At 34.6% G+C, this 23,450-nt stretch overlaps 1 protein-coding gene and 2 long non-coding RNA genes across 12 annotated transcripts in view; 2 read left to right on the top strand and 1 right to left on the bottom strand.

The window, feature by feature from the left end:
- The window catches only part of inpp4ab (inositol polyphosphate-4-phosphatase type I Ab), a 74,943-nt gene that overhangs the window by 15,551 nt on the left and 35,942 nt on the right, over nucleotides 1–23,450 (top strand). The gene's annotated exons all lie outside the window — the stretch shown is intronic.
- Nucleotides 8,886–9,927, top strand: LOC135718034 (uncharacterized). Its single transcript, XR_010520533.2, has 3 exons — nucleotides 8,886–9,403; nucleotides 9,493–9,558; nucleotides 9,633–9,927. It is a non-coding gene; the product is annotated as an uncharacterized lncRNA (long non-coding RNA).
- Nucleotides 17,156–18,198, bottom strand: LOC135718035 (uncharacterized). The gene is made up of 3 exons (XR_010520534.2): nucleotides 17,680–18,198; nucleotides 17,525–17,590; nucleotides 17,156–17,450 (listed from the first exon to the last, which is right to left on the bottom strand). It is a non-coding gene; the product is annotated as an uncharacterized lncRNA (long non-coding RNA).

The following is a 23,450-nucleotide window of genomic DNA, read 5'->3' as shown; positions in this document are numbered from 1 at the left end:
CATGTTGCAACAAAAGTCTGTTAACCTCAATCGTGCTTATGGTTCTCTAAAAATGTATACAATTCGCTTCTTCTTCGGCTTTTGCCTCAATGTTGTAACATGCTTGTGGACATTACCTATGTAATTGCACACCGAACAACGACACAGAAGGTTCCTGTCTAGGTTCTACACAGAACTATAAAGCCAGCTTAAGGTTCCTTACTCAAGGGTAACCACAGTCACAACCTGCCATGAGACTCAAACCGTCTACCTTTCATTTCAAGCCTGACCCTCCAACCACTAGGCTACTACTGGCCCTCATTTATTCATTGGTTAAACATATATTTAGGTCAGCCTCTACTCCTAAGAGGACCTTTTTTTTTGCTGTTAACATTATACATTTGTCTTATTTAAACATCCTGTCATTTCACTCACTTATGTAGTGAGTTCCTCTTTGTTGCTCATGAGAAATGCAGTAACCAGCAGGCGAGAAGTGAACAATACTTTCACTTCAGCTCTCAGTGCCCCCCGTACAGAACTAAGACGTTCAAAGGAGTCAACCGCTCAAACCACTGCTTGTCAAAGCATTTTTTGTTGTTTAAAATGACATTGAAATCTAGTTTCACTCTCACTTGGAGGAGGCTGAATCAATGTGCTGTTTTCAGCAGAGTAAATGAAAAAAAAAACTGTGTCAGGTATTCTGGGGGGAGTATCTGAAAAAGATCTCCCTGTCTTCCTGTTCCAGTTCATCTCACTCGTGGTGGGGTCTTCAGGAGCTATGTATGGCACTCAGTATTGGTGCTAAGGTCTCTTTCTGATCCACTGAGGTTTAAAACAAAAGGTTTTAGTCCATATAAATGACCTAGGCACACTAGCCTGATCTCTCACTGAGGACAGAATTGCAGACAGAACATTTCAGCTTCATGTTACAACTGATGTTTCATTATAACATTGGCAAATTACTTGGTTCAAACTCTGACTAGGGATGTGTGAGACTAGTTTTCTAAATGGGACTGCTACTAGTCGACACCTAAAACACTAGTCAACTACACAAAAAAAAAACAAATATTCTTGTAAATTACTGTCATTTATGTGAACTTCCGGGTCAATTTGACCCGTTTTGATTTTTAAGCTGTCGGATAAACCAGTTAACCTGTGATTTTATTCTTGAAATTTTCTGACTTTTTCTCATTTATGGCCATGAACATGCATGCAAAGTTTAGACATGCTGATATTTTTTGAAGTGTACCAAAATAATTTTGTAACGATTTTGAGGTTCACGGGTCAATTTGACCCGCATTTTGTTTTGCTCCAAAGCAACTGCATAGACGTAAATTAAATATATATTTTTAGTGTTTGTTGTTATATTGGTGTTTTACTATCCTGAAATGGGGGTAAAAATGCTTCTCCTCACTATTTTGAGTACTGAAAAAGACTTTTACAGACACAGATGGTAAAAGTGAGCTATAATTTCTGTTTACAGTGTATATGAAATACTACTTAAGTTTCAGTTTTCTTCCAGAAATTTTGTCACTTTTTCTCATTTAGGGCCATGAACATGCATGCAAAGTTAGGATACACTGATGTGTTTTGAAGTGTTTTTTTAGCACAAATAATGATTTTTGGTACGATTTTGATGTTCGCGGGTCAATTTGACCCATATTTGTTTGTTCCAAGGCAACTGTATAGACACAAATTAAATACATTTATTGCGTATATTTTGGTGTTTTACTACCCTGGAAAGGGAAAAGTGAGCTTTTCCTCACTATTTTCAGTACTGATAAAGACTTCCTCAGACACAGAAAAGTAAATGTGAACTATCATTTCTATTTTCAATGTGTAAGAAATACTATGTAAAGCAGATGAATTCAGACCCACAGTAAATCCAGAGGTGAATACAGGTGATGCCAGCTGTGTCCCACAAAACATGACACCAAAATAAGCATAATTTGTGTAAAATGCAAGAGGTCAGAAAGCACATGCTTGATGTGTGCACATCATGTAAACAGTGATTTCTTGAATTTGTACAATTAGCCTCAAGAACAAAAGATGAGCCTATTTAGAAAAATAAAAACTTAATTTCATTTCACAGCAATATTAAATTGTTCATTTAGGATGTCTTTAACATAGGTATGTTAAAAAAAACATGTTGAATTAAAATTTAAAATGTTAAATGTTGCAACAGTTTTTGTGCAACATTTGTTAAAACAAACATGTTAAAAATTGTGGTTAAATGCATTTTTTTAAATCTTACTTTTTAATTTTAAGTGTTTATGTGTGACAACGACTGATACTAAAATGGTTAGGTTCATACCTAATCCCTTCTTGTTTTTCATGTGATATTTAAGGAATTGCATTGAATCCAATGCGGGTCAATTTGACCCGCTCCATCAAAATCGTCACAAAAATCGAACACAATACAAGGGTTAATTTTGAGTAAACACATAATTTAAATAATATTGTGAAATATTTTAAATATATAATAAATTATTTTAAAATGTTATCTTAAGAAACAAAAAATTAAAAAAAATCATTTTCGCATGCGTTTTCTTTATTATTAGTCACGCATGGGTCAGAAATTGCCACTGGATGAAATTACCACTGGATGGTTTACACACAAATAAAAATGTAGTGATTATTTACTCACCATTCTGTCAGTCAAAGCCTTTAGGACTTGGGGTTGGATTGGGAGCACCTTTTCTCAAGCTTTTAAAGGACGCGTGTATTCCAAATGTCCCCATGGCATACAAATGGGTTTGGTGAAAAACAAACAAAAATATAAAGCATTATTTGATTAAATTCTTGACCTGTTCTGTCTACCTGCATTCTGCATTGTGGATGAAGTTTTGGATAAGCACGAGTAATCTAGGGATGCTCGAGTACTTGAACGTGGCATTGGTGGTCGATCACGAAAACATGGCCGTGTGGGTTTATGTATTTATTTATTTTTTGTGGTTATTTCGGCATTTGGATGTCTGGTTAGCGTTACTCAAAGTAACCCAAAGTTGGCATTTTAGCGTCTGCGTTTTCAGTTGATTCAACTAGGGCTGGAACGATGCGTCGACGTAGTCGATTACGTCGATTACGTAATTACGTCGATTTGCCGGAAATGCGTCGATGCGTCGCACTGTTTACATTTTGAAATGAAGGCGGCTTCAGCTCCGACCGGGTGATACAAGTGTTATACTAAACAGACAGAACGCGATCAAAAGTGTGGGAATACTTTAAGCAGAGACCAAATAAAACACATACTGTGTAAAACTGAAATGGCATACCACAGCAGCGCAACACCTGTGTATGATCATCTTAAAAGAAGAAAACCTGGAGCTCTCCGACCTCAAAATGACGAGACGTCAGCGTAAGAATTTGAACTATTACAGTAAGTTTTTATACTTACTCTATAAACAATAGAATCAATACATATTGTGCTTAATACAGCTGCGTTTACATCTTCGTTTAATACGAGCTGCGAGACGCCTGACAGACGTGACATTGCATCGCTTCTGGGCAGTATGTTGAAACAGTAAATAAAGAGCAGGACATGTTTTTATATTAAGAAGTTATGAAATAATAAGTTACTGTCACATTGAGAACTGATAGGCATGTGCCCGCGTGCACTGAAAGCCAGCTGGCAGTGCGGAGTTCCCAATGAACGTCTTTTTTTCGAATATGTGCGCAGATATTACAGAAGCTCGTCTTGTAAGGTATTCCTGACATGCGTTTATTTAAAGTAACAGCGGCGTAAACGCCGTTTATAAAATATTAGAAGATCATACTAACTGAACTTGTTTTTTACCCGGAACTTAAGAAAAGTTAAATGTTAAAGTTAAACGAGAATGCAGTACTACTATTAGTAATAATATTAACAGTAATAATATAACCATTACATTTCATATAAGGGTTCATGAATCACAATGAACTTATTTTTACTTCAGTCTGAACTAATGCTGAGTTAATGCATGTACTAATCATAAACTAATGTTTAAAATATTAATATATGCCTATTTTATTGTTTAAGGTGAATAATGCCTCTTTTAAAGTGGCACTGCCACTTTATTTTTCATGTTGAAAATTTTGGTTTGTGTGTTTGTTTAATTAAGAAAATGCTTAAATAAAATGTTGGCGTTAATGGCAGATGTTACATTTATTATTTGTTGGGGAATTATATGTATAAAAAAATCATTAGACTATTCGATTAATCGAAAAAATAATCGATAGATTAATCGGTTGAAAAAATAGTCGATAGTTGCAGCTCTAGATTCAACATTTATGTTGTATCAAGGCTTAATATTATGTAGAGTGCATCATATAGAAAGCGCTTTAGTTTGTGTTTATTAACCCTTTAGTTTCCATTCATCACACAGCTGTTCCTGTTAGAGATTTCTGTTGTTAATTCATTAATATTCTAGTATGTGTTCATTTTTCTGTCATAGTTTCTTCAAAATTAAGTCTTATTTGAATTTTTTATAAAAAATATTTTATTTTCACCATGATGCGTTTTTCAGACCTTTAGATTTATCGAAATGAAAAAAATGACATATATGCACATCCCTGTCTCACACAAAGGAAACAAACAAAGGTCAAGATTATGGATCATATTTACTTTGTCACCATATCCATTTGTGACTTCATTACACTTGGAATATACGGCACATCATGTGAAGTTATTTTATTTAACACTATTGCATAATTATGAAGCTTGAGAAGAGCTGGACATAATTCATACAATAATGTAACCAGAAAAAAAGAAAACAACACTTTTTAAAATTTTCTTTTTTTAGTCTTGAAGTACAAATAAAGCTAAGGGGGTTTGAGCGAGATGAGGCTAAGTAAATATAATAAAATTTACATTTTTGGGTGTACTACTCATTTAACTAGTAAAAAATACTTGTTGATCTTATGGCTTCTGCAGAAGTTGAGAAATGGGTTATGTAAGTTATGCCAGTAGAAAGTAAAAGTCTGTAGCCCACTAGCTTCATTTGTCTCGCACATAAAAGTCTTGTTTTTGCATTTAAAGGGGAATTCCGCCCTAAAACGGAATTTAGGGTGTTTTTTCGTTGTTAACGAGTCAAACTTTCATTTAAAAGCATATTTATGACTAAAGAGCAACATTTAAGATACTTAAGATTTTCGTTTTCTGGTAAACTGGCCTTTGAATGGGAGTGAATAGGGCATGTCGATTGAGCGCACAAAATCTCTATTTTTACAACACTAAGGAGGCTCGACACAACGTGATACTTTACTCGAAGTATCACGTGGGTCTCTACACATGAACGCGAGCATTGAGAACATTGTTTGTGTACACAGATTTTAGTAAAAGCGAAAAGTTTGGAACAACTTACCGTGCTGTTAAACTGCGTCCCGCCGCCATATTGCCAGTCATGAGCAATCGATTTCAGAATGCGATTGAATGGACTCCATAGGACGCTACTTTTCAACTACAGGGTCAATATTGTTTTTCACTTGAGACAAAACAACAAATTATCCGTGCATTTATATGGAACTATGCTTTAGGAGCTATCCATCTTTACTCTCCTTCCTCCTTATGTCGCATTCTGAGATCGATTTCTCATGACTGGCAAGATGGCGGCGGGACGCAGTTTAACAGCACGGTAAGTTGTTCCAAACTTTTCGCTTTTACTAAAATCTGTGTACACAAACAATGTTCTCAATGCTCGCGTTCATGTGTAGAGACCCACGTGATACTTCGAGTAAAGTATCACGTTGTGTCGAGCCTCCTTAGTGTTGTAAAAATAGAGATTTTGTGCGCTCAATCGACATGCCCTATTCACTCCCATTCAAAGGCCAGTTTACCAGAAAACGAAAATCTTAAATATCTTAAATGTTGCTCTTTAGTCATAAATATGCTTTTAAATGAAAGTTTGACTCGTTAACAACGAAAAAACACCCTAAATTCCGTTTTAGGGCGGAATTCCCCTTTAAGCAATGATAAAAGTACAATCGCACAGAGAGAGTCACACACCATAGAGTTTTAAAAAGCATCACCATAGAAACGGCTAGCTAAGCAGAGCTATGGACTTTTAAATTGTAATTTTTCTGTAAAATGTTATCTTATTATCTTTAATGTTATGAAATTGTTGACATTTAGCAAATAACCATATTAAAAACTTGTAAAGTGGAATTCTTGCCTCAGCTTTTCGCCATGTTTTTTAATATAGGGATAGGGAAAGGACAGTAATTGAAGGCAGTGAATCTCTCTCTCTTTCTCTCTCTCTGTCTCTCTGTCTCTCTCTCTCTCTCTCTCTTCCAAACACACAATCTTCTTTTTCTCTATCTCTCTCTGTAAGTGTGTTTGCTATGTTTACATTAATGCGTTTATCCTTTAAAACGCCTTACTGTTGCTACGTTTACGCCTTTCATCTACACTACATCACCGTTTTTGACCCTCATAAACGGATTCGTTCGCAAACGCTGAAGACCCTGTTTTAGTTTGAGAACTCAGACGTTGCTCTGAGTGTAAATGAACGTAGACGGAGTCTTATGTAAACGAACAGCTGTTAACGTGACAGCGCATCATTTTCAAAGTAAAAATTATTTTATTCATGTAAATGTTGGTTTGCAACGGAGGTTTTGCCAAAAATAGTAAACATCTACCAACCAGCTATTACGCTATATCGGATTGTTTTAACATGTATCCTTATAGATAATGTCTGTTTTATATTAATGTTTGAGTATTGTTGGGTTTAATGTGTTTATGTTTTCTTTAAATTTAGTTAGCTTACGAAAGATAGACTGTCATTTTAAACGCCATATAGGCGTTGTAAAGGCCAATATGAAGGGAGAATTGTAATGGGTCAGACATTATTTTTGAGTTTAATTTAAGTTTTGTTTGCTACTTTAAATGAATTTCGTTTCAGATAATTTGTCTCTTAATTTTAATCGATGTTTTGTTGATAAGTTTTGTGAATATAAATTAATAAAAACAATAAACTTTACGTCATTAATATAATGCTCGTTTAGGCGCTTGGCTTTTAGCTATTCTGTGTTGCTAGCGGAGGACGTGCACGGACCTCGCACACTTTTAAAAATTTATGCAATAAGCATTTCTGGTAAAGGCTAAAGCAATACTTCACCTCTTACTATGTTTGATTGAAGTTTGAATTTGCTGATTTATTTTTGCTTCAAGTTCGCTATACTGTTAAGTACTGTTCACTTGAATGCTTTCTTTTTAAATCATAAAGACCTTTCTGTTTAGTTATAAAATAAAAATTAACCTATTAATCATATTAATATGTTGTAGGGGGGAGCTAGAACAGTATAAGTGTTTATGTTTTGTTTAAATTTAGTTAGCTTACGAAAGCTAGACTGTAATTTTAAATGCCATATAGGCGTTGCAAAGGCCAATATGAAGGGAGAATTGTAATGGGTCAGAAATTATTTTCCAGTTTAATGTAAGTTTTGTTTGCTACTTTAAAATGAATTTCGTTTCAGATAATTTGTCTCTTAATTTGAATCGATGTTTTGTTGATAAGTTTTGTGAATATAAATTAATAAAAACAATAAACTCATCGTCATTAATATATAATGCTCTTTTAGGCATTGCGCTTTTAGCTATTTGTGTGTTGCTAGCGGAGGACGTGAGTAGTTGTATAGGGACACCATTCGTCAAACTTTTATGACCCCCTCCCCCACCCGGTGACAGTTGCTGTCTGACAGGTCGTTTTTATGACCCCTTTGACAGGGGGGCGGGACCATCAATCAAAATCTGGACAAGTTGTCAACTTTAGACAGAAAGTATTTAATGGTTTTATTGCCGGTCATTTAGAGTGATTGTTTTTCCTGAGTGTGTTTTATGTTAAGCGTATGGTGTCATGTTTAATGACGGCCCGTGTTTCGACATTTACTGTTTATTGACATTTGATGTCAGATCTCAACCATCCTCCCACCTTTGCTCGCCCCGTGCGCTTCTCAATACTGACTTTTACACCGCGGGTGTGTTGTTGAATCTAAAGTTTTGCAACAGCATAAGTTTATTTAAAGGCAATCACTAATCATATATATATATATATATATTAGATGTACCAGGCTACGCTTAAAGCCGATGTTTTCTATCGAGCTATAGTTTCTGATCAGACACAAAGTCTGAACTAAATAAAATTTTAAACGGTTCACGAAGTCCGGGAATCTTTTCATGACATGGTCTACAGTTTCACGCGTATTAAAGATCCGGCGGTGTCTGACAAAGCGTCGGGTGATTGTTCATATCTGTCATTTAAAATAAAGTTAATAAATGTAATTCTGTCCACTATGGCAAAATAGGAATTTATTTTAGATTTAGGGGAATCTTTAACCATGTCTCTGATTAAAACTTTTGATTGTAACATCACAAGTTATTTAATTAAATATTCTGTATACGGGTATAGTTTAAGCAATGACCTGAGCCATTACCTTCGGAGCCGTCAATACTACATTCTTTAGACGATAGTCTAAACTAAATAAAATTTTTAAACGGTTCAGGAATTCCGTGAATCTTTTCATAACCTGCACTATAGTTTCACGCGTATTAAAGATCCGGCGGTGCCTGACAAAGCGCCGGGTGAGTGTTCATATCTGCCATTTTAAAATAATGTTAATAAATGTAATTCTGTCCACTATGGCAAAATAGGATTTTATTTTAGATTTAGTGGAATCTTTAACCAAGTCTCTGATTAAGACATGTGTATACGTGCACAGATGGTGACAGAGAAACTTATATATGACGTTAATAATCTTTTAAATGTTTTTAAGACGTATTCATCCCCATTTTGGGGTTTTATTTTTAATTAAAGGCTTCTTAAAACGTGTGAATATGTGTGTATTATACAAAGAGTCTTATATTGTCTGCTCTGACAAAAATAAAGTATTTTTTAGGTTTAGGGGAATTGACTGCGTGCGTCTTATAAATACAACTTGATAATACGTTTGTTTTGTAAAGAGACTTCTTTAAAGTCACGCAAGAATAAAATATTTTAGTTGTAACTGGTTAAACTTAAAGCCGATATTTTCTATCGAACTAGTCTATTTTCTGTTCAGACACAAAGTTTTCTGATGCTGATATTATGTCAGTGTGTGTTTGTGTGGGGGTCGTGTGATGTAATCTTTGAAAGTTTATGACCGAACCTTTATTGGGGAGCGACAAGAGATCTCCCGGAATCAGTTTGGATGGAGCAGAGCTGTTATACTCAAGTCTATTGGTATGTATGTGTTTCGCTGTGTTCGTTCCAGTATTTTGTATGATTTATTTAAAAACTAAAAATTCGATCTCTGGTATTGCAGCGAAATTGTCTAAACTGGTATTAACTATTCCTGGTAAATCGCGGAGAAGAGTGGCCTGAACAAAAAAGTCAGACCGAGACTAGAACCTCCCGCAGCGTAACACGGAAATCTTGGAACAAAAGAGACGCCGACTGGCTCGTGTTGTCCGGTGTGTTTTTATTTAATCCTGTTACAATAGATTTAAACAAACTGGTTTGGTTTAATATTTTCTAATAACATGTGTTATCTGTTTTAAAGGTTTGGATATCAGAGGCAAAGCGAACGTTGTGTGTACTATTGCAAAATATATAGCGGATCTCCACGGTACGTTTATCTTGCATAAGAAAATTGTTTTATTTAGATATTTGTCCTAATAACTTGTTTTTATCTGTTTACAGGTTAGGATACAGACCACAACGCTTTGGACGTATCTTTAAAAAAGATTAAAATCAGAGACTTTTTGGATTTGTCTGGGGACATTTTAAACATTTTGTGGCAAATTGGATTTAAAACATTTCGGATACTGGATACCTAGTTTGATTTGTCCACAGAGCTTGTTTAAGACGTTTTCACCGCATTTTAGGGTTTATTTTTAATTAAAGGCTTCTTAAAACATGTGTGAAAATGTGTATATTATACAATGAGTCTTATATTGTCTGCTCTGACATAAATAAATTTTTATATTAGATTTTAGATCAATTGACTGTGTGTGTTTTATGTCAAGCGTATGCTGTTATGTTTAATGACGGCTCGTGTGACAGCTTGTGTTTAGGCATTTGATGTCAGATATCACCCTTCCTCCATCCTTTCGCACAAGACCTGCATTCTTTCACAGGGGGCGTGTTGTAAAGCGATTAAAGATTTCTAAAACTCAATGTTGGTAAAACAATCCCCCATTACGGTGTCAAAAAAGTAAAATGTTTATTTTAGATTTAGACAAATCATGAACAATGCTACGATTAAAACATTTGTTTGTAACATCACAAGTTATTTAATGAAATATTCCGTATACGTGTATAGTTTAAGCAATGATCTGAGCCATAACCTTCGGAGCCGGCAATACTATAATCTTTAGACGAAAGTCTAAACTAAATAAAATTTTAAACGATTCATGAGTTCCGTGAATCTTTTCATGACCTGCTCTATAGATTCACACGTATTAAAGATCCGACGGTGCCTGACAAAGCGCCGGGTGAGTGTTCATATATGCCGTTTTAAAATAACCTTAATAAATGTAATTCTGTCCACTATGACAAAATAGGATTTTATTTTAGATTTAGGGGAGTCTTTAACCAAGTCTCTGACTAAGACATGTGTATACGTGCACAGATGGTGACAGAGAAACTTATATATGACGTTAATAAACTTTTAAATGTTTTTAAGACGTATTCACCCCATTTTGGGGTTTTATTTTTAATTAAAGGCTTCTTAAAACATGTGTTAATATGTGTATATTATACAAAGAGTCTTATAGTGTCTGCTCTGACAAAAATAAATTATTATTTTAGATTTTAGGACAAATGACTGCGTCTATCTTATAAATACAACTTGATATATACGTTTGTTTTGTCAATAGACTTCTTTAAAGTCACGCAAGAATAAAATATTTTAGTTGTAACTGGTTAAACTTAAATGTACTATTATCTATTTAACTATAAGCTATATTTTCTGAGCAGATATTTTTCTGTTTCTGATGCTGGTCTTATAACAGTGTGTGGGAGATGATGGCTGTTCACAGCAGGTGGCGGGTTGTAAACTAGGGTCTTTTTAAAACTGTAGTGGTAAAAAATGTAATAGCACATTGACAAAAATAAAGCATTTGGTTGTAACAAATTATTTAATGAAATATTCAGTATGTGTATAGCGATGAACGGTGTCAAAATCACCGGGGTCCCAACAATACTATAGTCTTTAGACTAAAGTGTATTTATTTTAATATAAATAAAATCTTAATCTTTTCGTGCACAATATTCTGAGCACGCCATTAGATTGTGTACCAGCGTTTACAATAGAGAACATACGCGGATGAGTGTTCATATACACCGTTAAGAAACTTTTTTTTAAACGATTAAAGACATTTTCAAATCATCTTATGGGGTTTGTTTTAAATTAATGACATCTTAAAACCAACAGGGAATATGTGTTTATTACACAATAAAATGTAATTCTGGCCGCTCTGACAAAATAAGGGTTTAATTTTAGATTTAGTGAATTCTTTAATCAAGGCTCTGATTAAAACACATGAATGCGCGAACCACAGTTGCCAGAGAACGTACGCTGAGGCGCTCTTATGGCGTTAAGAACCTTTTTATTGTTTAAGACATTTTGACCCCATTTCCTGGTTTTGTGTCCGCTGTGGATCCCAACCTCTATGTGTTTATTATACAACAAATGCAATTCTGTCAGCATTTCTAATTTAGAACGCCTTTGATTTAAACATGAGGGTTTTAAAATGAAACGGCCATGTGACTTTTATGACAAAAGCTATTCGATCTTAATTTTTTGTTTTAACATCCAAAAGTTTTATACACAGTCCATAATTAAACAACTAGGTGTGTATGAGTAAGATTATATCTAATGTCACACGAGCAGCACCAAATCGCGCATGTGTCTGTGTGTGTGTGTGTGCATCCAGGCTGTTTATGTGTGGGCGTGTTTATGAGCCTGTGTCTTTGCAAGGTGTGTGTGCGTGTGTGTGTGTGTGTGTGTGTGTGTGTTTGCATGGGGGTCTATGATGTCTCTGTTTGTTACTAAAGTTTTGATATTAAGTCTGTGTCCTCAATGACAATAAGTAAGGGTTTTTAGATGTAGGCTTTATTACACAGATACTGATTAAATCATGTTATGCATTATTTGCGATTTAAAGAAACTTAAAAGGTTTAAGACATTTTATCTCACATTGTGGTGTTGTTTTTTAATTAATGTAACCTTAAAACCATCTGTTATCCATTTAGGGAACAATAAAATGTTAGCAAATATTATTTATCAAAGTTGACGATGTTATAAGCCAGGATGTCACTAACGTGACAACAAACATTTATTTAAAGACAAAACATTTTAACAAAATTGCCATGGCTTACAGAGACACACTAGACTTAATAATAAAAATAAAAATATACTATCCGAACATCCTAACCTGGTATTAGGTTAGATTAGGTTTTAAGGTCAATCAGCGTCTTTAGCTTTACAACTTACAGCACAAAACCCCCAATGACAGGATTTTTATGAAGTGGAGCAGACCCTTGGTATGCCTGTGGGGTTAGGTACAACTAAGGTCAACATCTATCAGTGCATAATAAGCAAACATGAAATTATATTTTAACTATGGTTTGTTAATGATGTTGCTAGGTTCGCGTATTTTTTCTGAAACAAACTTTTCTTTTCAAACTTAGTTAGGATACACACGTTTGTCGCCTCAAACACCTGATCAAAGTTTTTCTTCGCTAGCGACAACTAATGTCTGAGATTTTGTAAATTCATCAGATGTTTCTTACTTGTGTATTTTCTTAAACAAACTTTTTCTTTTCAATCTTAGACAGTCTTCATACGTTTGTCTTTCGATAAGTTGTTCATAGTTTTTCTTCGCTAGTGTCAACTCATGTATGAGATTTGTAAATTTCATCATATGTTCTTACATGTGTATTTTCTGAAACAAATTTATGCTTTTCAAACTCAGGTAGTCATCATACTTTTGTCTCTACATACATTTGTTCAAAGTTTCTTGTAGCTAGTGTCAACTGATGTCTGAGATTTTGTAAATTCAACAGATGGTCTTACGTGTGTATTTCTTAAACAAACATGTTGCTGTTCAAACTTAGGCAGTGTTCATACGTTTGTCTTTTCATAAGTTGTTCATAGTTTTTATTTGTTAGCGTCAACTAATGACAGAGATTTTGTAAACTCATCAGATTCAAACAAAACTCATTCATTTCTGTAGTTTATGTAACACCTTGTCAAACTCTTAAAGGTAGTACTATCTGTTTAAAACAACAATGCAAAGTATTTAAGATTTACTTGATAATCTTTTACATCAAAACAAACTAGGATAGCAATATGTTTGAATCTGTAACAGGTGATACCACCAATAGCGTGTTGTACATAACAAAGTCTGTAAAATAATAAAGATTGATTAGGTTTTTATTTAGTAAACCTTTTAACACAAAGTGTAGAGTCTTTTGTATGTAACAACAAAGATGCGATGAAACAACGCAAAACAAGAGAGGATGCGTTTGTTAAAACACATATAAATTAAGATGCATACATCTACAAATGGGGGCAATGTTTGAAATAGTTTGGCCGTATAGCCTCTAAATTCGGGACCAATAGATTAAAGACATTGCCCCATTTGTAGATGTATGCATCTTAATTTATATGTGTTTTAACAAACGCATCCTCTCTTGTTTTGCGTTGTTTCATCGCATCTTTGTTGTTACATACAAAAGACTCTACACTTTGTGTTAAAAGGTTTACTAAATAAAAACCTAATCAATCTTTATTATTTTACAGACTTTGTTATGTACAACACGCTATTGGTGGTATCACCTGTTACAGATTCAAACATATTGCTATCCTAGTTTGTTTTGATGTAAAAGATTATCAAGTAAATCTAAAATACTTTGCATTGTTGTTTTAAACAGATAGTACTACCTTTAAGAGTTTGACAAGGTGTTACATAAACTACAGAAATGAATGAGTTTTGTTTGAATCTGATGAGTTTACAAAATCTCTGTCATTAGTTGACGCTAACAAATAAAAACTATGAACAACTTATGAAAAGACAAACGTATGAACACTGCCTAAGTTTGAACAGCAACATGTTTGTTTAAGAAATACACACGTAAGACCATCTGTTGAATTTACAAAATCTCAGACATCAGTTGACACTAGCTACAAGAAACTTTGAACAAATGTATGTAGAGACAAAAGTATGATGACTACCTGAGTTTGAAAAGCATAAATTTGTTTCAGAAAATACACATGTAAGAACATATGATGAAATTTACAAATCTCATACATGAGTTGACACTAGCGAAGAAAAACTATGAACAACTTATCGAAAGACAAACGTATGAAGACTGTCTAAGATTGAAAAGAAAAAGTTTGTTTAAGAAAATACACAAGTAAGAAACATCTGATGAATTTACAAAATCTCAGACATTAGTTGTCGCTAGCGAAGAAAAACTTTGATCAGGTGTTTGAGGCGACAAACGTGTGTATCCTAACTAAGTTTGAAAAGAAAAGTTTGTTTCAGAAAAAATACGCGAACCTAGCAACATCATTAACAAACCATAGTTAAAATATAATTTCATGTTTGCTTATTATGCACTGATAGATGTTGACCTTAGTTGTACCTAACCCCACAGGCATACCAAGGGTCTGCTCCACTTCATAAAAATCCTGTCATTGGGGGTTTTGTGCTGTAAGTTGTAAAGCTAAAGACGCTGATTGACCTTAAAACCTAATCTAACCTAATACCAGGTTAGGATGTTCGGATAGTATATTTTTATTTTTATTATTAAGTCTAGTGTGTCTCTGTAAGCCATGGCAATTTTGTTAAAATGTTTTGTCTTTAAATAAATGTTTGTTGTCACGTTAGTGACATCCTGGCTTATAACATCGTCAACTTTGATAAATAATATTTGCTAACATTTTATTGTTCCCTAAATGGATAACAGATGGTTTTAAGGTTACATTAATTAAAAAACAACACCACAATGTGAGATAAAATGTCTTAAACCTTTTAAGTTTCTTTAAATCGCAAATAATGCATAACATGATTTAATCAGTATCTGTGTAATAAAGCCTACATCTAAAAACCCTTACTTATTGTCATTGAGGACACAGACTTAATATCAAAACTTTAGTAACAAACAGAGACATCATAGACCCCCATGCAAACACACACACACACACACACACACACACGCACACACACCTTGCAAAGACACAGGCTCATAAACACGCCCACACATAAACAGCCTGGATGCACACACACACACACAGACACATGCGCGATTTGGTGCTGCTCGTGTGACATTAGATATAATCTTACTCATACACACCTAGTTGTTTAATTATGGACTGTGTATAAAACTTTTGGATGTTAAAACAAAAAATTAAGATCGAATAGCTTTTGTCATAAAAGTCACATGGCCGTTTCATTTTAAAACCCTCATGTTTAAATCAAAGGCGTTCTAAATTAGAAATGCTGACAGAATTGCATTTGTTGTATAATAAACACATAGAGGTTGGGATCCACAGCGGACACAAAACCAGGAAATGGGGTCAAAATGTCTTAAACAATAAAAAGGTTCTTAACGCCATAAGAGCGCCTCAGCGTACGTTCTCTGGCAACTGTGGTTCGCGCATTCATGTGTTTTAATCAGAGCCTTGATTAAAGAATTCACTAAATCTAAAATTAAACCCTTATTTTGTCAGAGCGGCCAGAATTACATTTTATTGTGTAATAAACACATATTCCCTGTTGGTTTTAAGATGTCATTAATTTAAAACAAACCCCATAAGATGATTTGAAAATGTCTTTAATCGTTTAAAAAAAAGTTTCTTAACGGTGTATATGAACACTCATCCGCGTATGTTCTCTATTGTAAACGCTGGTACACAATCTAATGGCGTGCTCAGAATATTGTGCACGAAAAGATTAAGATTTTATTTATATTAAAATAAATACACTTTAGTCTAAAGACTATAGTATTGTTGGGACCCCGGTGATTTTGACACCGTTCATCGCTATACACATACTGAATATTTCATTAAATAATTTGTTACAACCAAATGCTTTATTTTTGTCAATGTGCTATTACATTTTTTACCACTACAGTTTTAAAAAGACCCTAGTTTACAACCCGCCACCTGCTGTGAACAGCCATCATCTCCCACACACTGTTATAAGACCAGCATCAGAAACAGAAAAATATCTGCTCAGAAAATATAGCTTATAGTTAAATAGATAATAGTACATTTAAGTTTAACCAGTTACAACTAAAATATTTTATTCTTGCGTGACTTTAAAGAAGTCTATTGACAAAACAAACGTATATATCAAGTTGTATTTATAAGATAGACGCAGTCATTTGTCCTAAAATCTAAAATAATAATTTATTTTTGTCAGAGCAGACACTATAAGACTCTTTGTATAATATACACATATTAACACATGTTTTAAGAAGCCTTTAATTAAAAATAAAACCCCAAAATGGGGTGAATACGTCTTAAAAACATTTAAAAGTTTATTAACGTCATATATAAGTTTCTCTGTCACCATCTGTGCACGTATACACATGTCTTAGTCAGAGACTTGGTTAAAGACTCCCCTAAATCTAAAATAAAATCCTATTTTGTCATAGTGGACAGAATTACATTTATTAAGGTTATTTTAAAACGGCATATATGAACACTCACCCGGCGCTTTGTCAGGCACCGTCGGATCTTTAATACGTGTGAATCTATAGAGCAGGTCATGAAAAGATTCACGGAACTCATGAATCGTTTAAAATTTTATTTAGTTTAGACTTTCGTCTAAAGATTATAGTATTGCCGGCTCCGAAGGTTATGGCTCAGATCATTGCTTAAACTATACACGTATACGGAATATTTCATTAAATAACTTGTGATGTTACAAACAAATGTTTTAATCGTAGCATTGTTCATGATTTGTCTAAATCTAAAATAAACATTTTACTTTTTTGACACCGTAATGGGGGATTGTTTTACCAACATTGAGTTTTAGAAATCTTTAATCGCTTTACAACACGCCCCCTGTGAAAGAATGCAGGTCTTGTGCGAAAGGATGGAGGAAGGGTGATATCTGACATCAAATGCCTAAACACAAGCTGTCACACGAGCCGTCATTAAACATAACAGCATACGCTTGACATAAAACACACACAGTCAATTGATCTAAAATCTAATATAAAAATTTATTTATGTCAGAGCAGACAATATAAGACTCATTGTATAATATACACATTTTCACACATGTTTTAAGAAGCCTTTAATTAAAAATAAACCCTAAAATGCGGTGAAAACGTCTTAAACAAGCTCTGTGGACAAATCAAACTAGGTATCCAGTATCCGAAATGTTTTAAATCCAATTTGCCACAAAATGTTTAAAATGTCCCCAGACAAATCCAAAAAGTCTCTGATTTTAATCTTTTTTAAAGATACGTCCAAAGCGTTGTGGTCTGTATCCTAACCTGTAAACAGATAAAAACAAGTTATTAGGACAAATATCTAAATAAAACAATTTTCTTATGCAAGATAAACGTACCGTGGAGATCCGCTATATATTTTGCAATAGTACACACAACGTTCGCTTTGCCTCTGATATCCAAACCTTTAAAACAGATAACACATGTTATTAGAAAATATTAAACCAAACCAGTTTGTTTAAATCTATTGTAACAGGATTAAATAAAAACACACCGGACAACACGAGCCAGTCGGCGTCTCTTTTGTTCCAAGATTTCCGTGTTACGCTGCGGGAGGTTCTAGTCTCGGTCTGACTTTTTTGTTCAGGCCACTCTTCTCCGCGATTTACCAGGAATAGTTAATACCAGTTTAGACAATTTCGCTGCAATACCAGAGATCGAATTTTTAGTTTTTAAATAAATCATACAAAATACTGGAACGAACACAGCGAAACACATACATACCAATAGACTTGAGTATAACAGCTCTGCTCCATCCAAACTGATTCCGGGAGATCTCTTGTCGCTCCCCAATAAAGGTTCGGTCATAAACTTTCAAAGATTACATCACACGACCCCCACACAAACACACACTGACATAATATCAGCATCAGAAAACTTTGTGTCTGAACAGAAAATAGACTAGTTCGATAGAAAATATCGGCTTTAAGTTTAACCAGTTACAACTAAAATATTTTATTCTTGCGTGACTTTAAAGAAGTCTCTTTACAAAACAAACGTATTATCAAGTTGTATTTATAAGACGCACGCAGTCAATTCCCCTAAACCTAAAAAATACTTTATTTTTGTCAGAGCAGACAATATAAGACTCTTTGTATAATACACACATATTCACACGTTTTAAGAAGCCTTTAATTAAAAATAAAACCCCAAAATGGGGATGAATACGTCTTAAAAACATTTAAAAGATTATTAACGTCATATATAAGTTTCTCTGTCACCATCTGTGCACGTATACACATGTCTTAATCAGAGACTTGGTTAAAGATTCCACTAAATCTAAAATAAAATCCTATTTTGCCATAGTGGACAGAATTACATTTATTAACATTATTTTAAAATGGCAGATATGAACACTCACCCGGCGCTTTGTCAGGCACCGCCGGATCTTTAATACGCGTGAAACTATAGTGCAGGTTATGAAAAGATTCACGGAATTCCTGAACCGTTTAAAAATTTTATTTAGTTTAGACTATCGTCTAAAGAATGTAGTATTGACGGCTCCGAAGGTAATGGCTCAGGTCATTGCTTAAACTATACCCGTATACAGAATATTTAATTAAATAACTTGTGATGTTACAATCAAAAGTTTTAATCAGAGACATGGTTAAAGATTCCCCTAAATCTAAAATAAATTCCTATTTTGCCATAGTGGACAGAATTACATTTATTAACTTTATTTTAAATGACAGATATGAACAATCACCCGACGCTTTGTCAGACACCGCCGGATCTTTAATACGCGTGAAACTGTAGACCATGTCATGAAAAGATTCCCGGACTTCGTGAACCGTTTAAAATTTTATTTAGTTCAGACTTTGTGTCTGATCAGAAACTATAGCTCGATAGAAAACATCGGCTTTAAGCGTAGCCTGGTACATCTAATATATATATATATATATATGATTAGTGATTGCCTTTAAATAAACTTATGCTGTTGCAAAACTTTAGATTCAACAACACACCCGCGGTGTGAAAGTCAGTATTGAGAAGCGCACGGGGCGAGCAAAGGTGGGAGGATGGTTGAGATCTGACATCAAATGTCAATAAACAGTAAATGTCGAAACACGAGCCGTCATTAAACATGACACCATACGCTTAACATAAAACACACTCAGGAAAAACAATCACTCTAAATGACCGGCAATAAAACCATTAAATACTTTCTGTCTAAAGTTGACAACTTGTCCAGATTTTGATTGATGGTCCCGCCCCCCTGTCAAAGGGGTCATAAAAACGACCTGTCAGACAGCAACTGTCACCGGGTGGGGGAGGGGGTCATAAAAGTTTGACGAATGGTGTCCCTATACAACTACTGACGTGCACGGACCTCGCACACTTTTAAAAATTAATGCAATAAGCATTTCTGGTAGGCTAAATTAATACTTCACCTCTTACTATGTTTGATTGAAGTTTGCATTTGCTAAAATTTATTTTTTGCTTCAAGTTCGCTACTGTTTAGTACTGTTCACTTGAATGCTTTCTTTTTAAATCATAAAGACCTTTATGTTTAGTTATAAAATCAAAATTAACCTATTAATCATATTAATATGTTGTAGGGGGAGATAGAACAGTATAAGACTTTCCCAAACACATTTTTATAGGTTCAAAAATAGTGTCTGTTATAGTTGCCAGCAAAGGACCCATGTATGACTTTTTGTCAATATCGCACACCCCTAGGCTGCGTAAATGCGCAAAGGTAAGCTATTATTAGAGTAATAAGTTATTTTACACTTTTATGCGCATGCCCAGTTACATGATTGGTCATGTTTCATGGGTTTATGGTGGTGTATAGTGTGGATGAAGATTCTTTTTAAAATGCCAGTATAAACGAGGATCGTTTTCATTTTAAAATGCCGTTTTAAAACGCAAATGCTCTAATGTAAACATGGCCTTAGACTCACACACACAATTCACACAGTGCATCATCATCATGCATCACTGTTTTAATATTTATTTCGCAGTCTATGGCTTGTGACAGTGTTTGTTTATATATGTACATGTTGTCTATGTGAATGCATGTATACGAGACAATTTTTTTACAATATACTATCACACAGCTTATCTTGTTGTTCTGGAACATGTGGCAAGCTAGGTTCTGTTTATCATGCCTGTCTGTTGTGTTTACATTAAGAGCTCCCTTTTTTCCTGGAGGCACAAATAATTCTCAAATTGCTTTGTATGTGCTTGAAGGTGGGTAAACAGATGTACAGTATGCTGTATTCTGACACCCGAATTCAGAGAGCTACAGTACTCAGTGAAGTAGTGTTCACAATCTGTATCTTGGAGCTCTTCTATTAGGTGTCCTGTCCTGGACTAAATGTTCTCTGTAAGACTGATTTATAGTTGTACTGTATTATTTAGATTGACAGGAAAGAAGGGGAGGGGAAGTGTGTTGGACCGGGTTCTTCAGAGCAGATCCAATCTGCTTCCCTCATTTTATCCATTTTGAATGTCATTTTGGGTTTGTCTTCAGCAAACTTTATTTGGTGCTTGCAGGGGTGGAGCGAGGGGATGGCTTCTGGAGCTCAAGCCCCAAATTATTTGTAAAAAGCCCCGAATCTTTTCAGATCTGTAAAATGAATTCATCTAGTACACTGGTGACAGCATTCAGCTTTAAACTCTCCAGTCCTCCACTCAAGTGAAAACAAATAAGAAATTGTTGAAGTTAATATGCTGAATCTCCCCACAGTAAACACATTTTTCATAGTGTTTATTATTACATTGCTTTCGTTTTTACTGTAAAAGTATATTTATAGTTATATCTGATGTAAATACTGTTAAATAGCGTCAACTGATATTTTTTCTGCATGGCTAATGGCTACTGTTACACTTCGGTTTAATCTGCCTCCTCTGCTGCATACTGTCATTGATAACGTTGTATTTAAAGTACATTTAATCACACTGAATTAAAACTTGCTCATTGCACATATTATCTATCTCTTTTTTTATAGATGGATGTACGATTTTTTTAAAGATGTCAGTCAGAAGTAAAAAGGTGAGAAAGTAGATAGTTACAGTACTTAGGCAGCTTATGTTTGGCCCATATGCATTTCACTGAAATTCTCAATGATTTTACCTCAGAAATTCATTGATAGACAGTTATAAAATGTGAAACCTCAATCTCTTACATTACAATATGCTTATGTGTGATAATTGTTAGTGCAAAGAGAGAGAGAGGAGTGGAGAGAGAGATCAGAGAGAGTGCTTGAGAAATTGTTCTGCTAGTGAAGTCAAAATTGTTATTCTTTCTTAGCTTCATAGTTACTGGATTACAGCAAAAATATTTTGCCTATTTTTGGATAAGAGAAGTTAAAGTGTCATTGTCAAAATTTGTTATGTTACAGTTTCAAAATGATAATACAGAGAACACTTTGTTTAAAAAAAAGAGTTTATAAAGGTGCCATAAATGGAGAAAAATTATTAGCAGGGGACCATGCTTTGGAACTCCTAGATTTGGGCTAAGCCCCCAATGTCTACAATGTCTGGCTCCGCCCCTGGGTGCTTGTGATGCCATATTAACAGAATATGACAGAATTTGAATATAAATTTAACTACCAGTCATGTGCATCTGGGATGGTTTCTAACGCTTTTCTCCAAAGCAACCAAGTTTCAAGTTTTCACAATTTCGAAACAATACCTGTTGTGAGAGAAAGAGAATAAGTACTTTTTTTAAGATAGGAGAGGTGTGTTTACAATCAGTATTAATTTGTCAAGTATTTTTGGAAAAGATAAACTTTTAGTAGTTTTTTGAATATAGCGAGAGATGTGGCTGATCATACTCCTATGGGAATATCATTCAACCAGCAGGGAGAAGTGAAGGAAAATGAGCGGGAACGTGAATTAGTGCCCTTTTGTGAAGGTAACACAAGGCGCCGCTTCTTTGCTAAACCAAAGGTTCTGGATGGGGTGTAGGAGTGCATGAAAGTGTGAAAGTATGCCAATGCAATGCCAGGTTTTGAAGGAGCGCTCTGAGCGGAAATGTCGAGGGGCAACCTTCCGATCTCTCTGATTTTTGTAACTCATCCGTTTAAATTATATTAAGTCTTAAAGTTCTGCATAATTAAGGGCGTGGCCACTTGAGTGACGGGTGAACTGCCACTGCTCTCACTAGAGTCGAGCTAGGCGGGCGTAGATTCTAGGGTTGTGCCGATAGACGATAACATTGTGTATCGACGATCGTCCTACATATCACTAATAGCGGACTTTCATACAATAGTTGGCGAAAGTTGTTATTATTATTATTATTATCATCATCATAGTTTCTCATTAACATGCGCATTGTGTACTTTTCCTCGCATGAGAGGGTTTCACTTTGCACGAGAGAGCTTGTAATTCCTTCTCGCACGCACGTGGACTCAATTCGCGTGGCATGGACTCCTTCTAGCACCTAAACTTATACGTAATATGCGCGGCTCTGACATTTCCTTGCATTAGAGAGGTTGTTAGGTAGTGTTAAGACCACTGAGTTTGTTATTCCCACCCATTGGCACGCAGGAAATTTTAGAGCGCCTGGACTTAAAGGAATAGTCTACCCTTTTGCCATATTAAACTATTACCTCAACTTAGATGAATTAATACATATCTATCTTTTTTCAATGCGTGCACTGTACAGTGCGTCGTGAATGTGTTAGCATTTAGCCTAGACCCATTCATTCCTATGGTACCAAACAGGAAAGCCACTATTTAACCCTTGTGCATCAATTTAAAAAAGTTACACATAGGTTCACAGGGGACAAAAATGTCCGTGTCCAAAAAGTGTCATAAAAATATTATAGATTTATATTTTTTTCCACTTTCACTGATGCAATTTTTTTAACCAGCATCAGCTCTAATCACAATGACCAAACATTCATTAATTTTCAGAATTTTAACCCTTTAAATGCTAGATTGTTTACATAATGCCACTGCTGTTTTTTTATGAAAAAAATAAATTTTTTAATTATTTTCAATTTACTAAATGCTAAGCAGATTTTTTTTTCTTGGAGTATTACAGCCTTGGATATGTCAATGATTAACAACAACATTAATTTTTATGCATTCATATTTTTTATGCAGTATCAGATTAAACAAAAAGGTTACCTCTCAGGTCCATAAAGGACAAAAATGTCCATTTCAAAAAAGTGTCATAAAAATATTATAGATTAATATTTTTTTCCACTTTCACTGATGCCATTCAAATGCTGGTTTGTTTACACAATGCCACTGTTGTTCTTTTTGAACAAAAACGACACCTCCTTTGCAGCGGTTGTAGTCTTGTGATAT

Source organism: Paramisgurnus dabryanus, chromosome 7 (genome assembly GCF_030506205.2).
Source record: "Paramisgurnus dabryanus chromosome 7, PD_genome_1.1, whole genome shotgun sequence".
In the NCBI taxonomy this organism is placed as follows: Eukaryota; Metazoa; Chordata; class Actinopteri; order Cypriniformes; family Cobitidae; genus Paramisgurnus; species Paramisgurnus dabryanus.
Note: the sequence above shows the minus strand (reverse complement) of the source record. Positions and strands in the feature narration are given on the sequence as shown.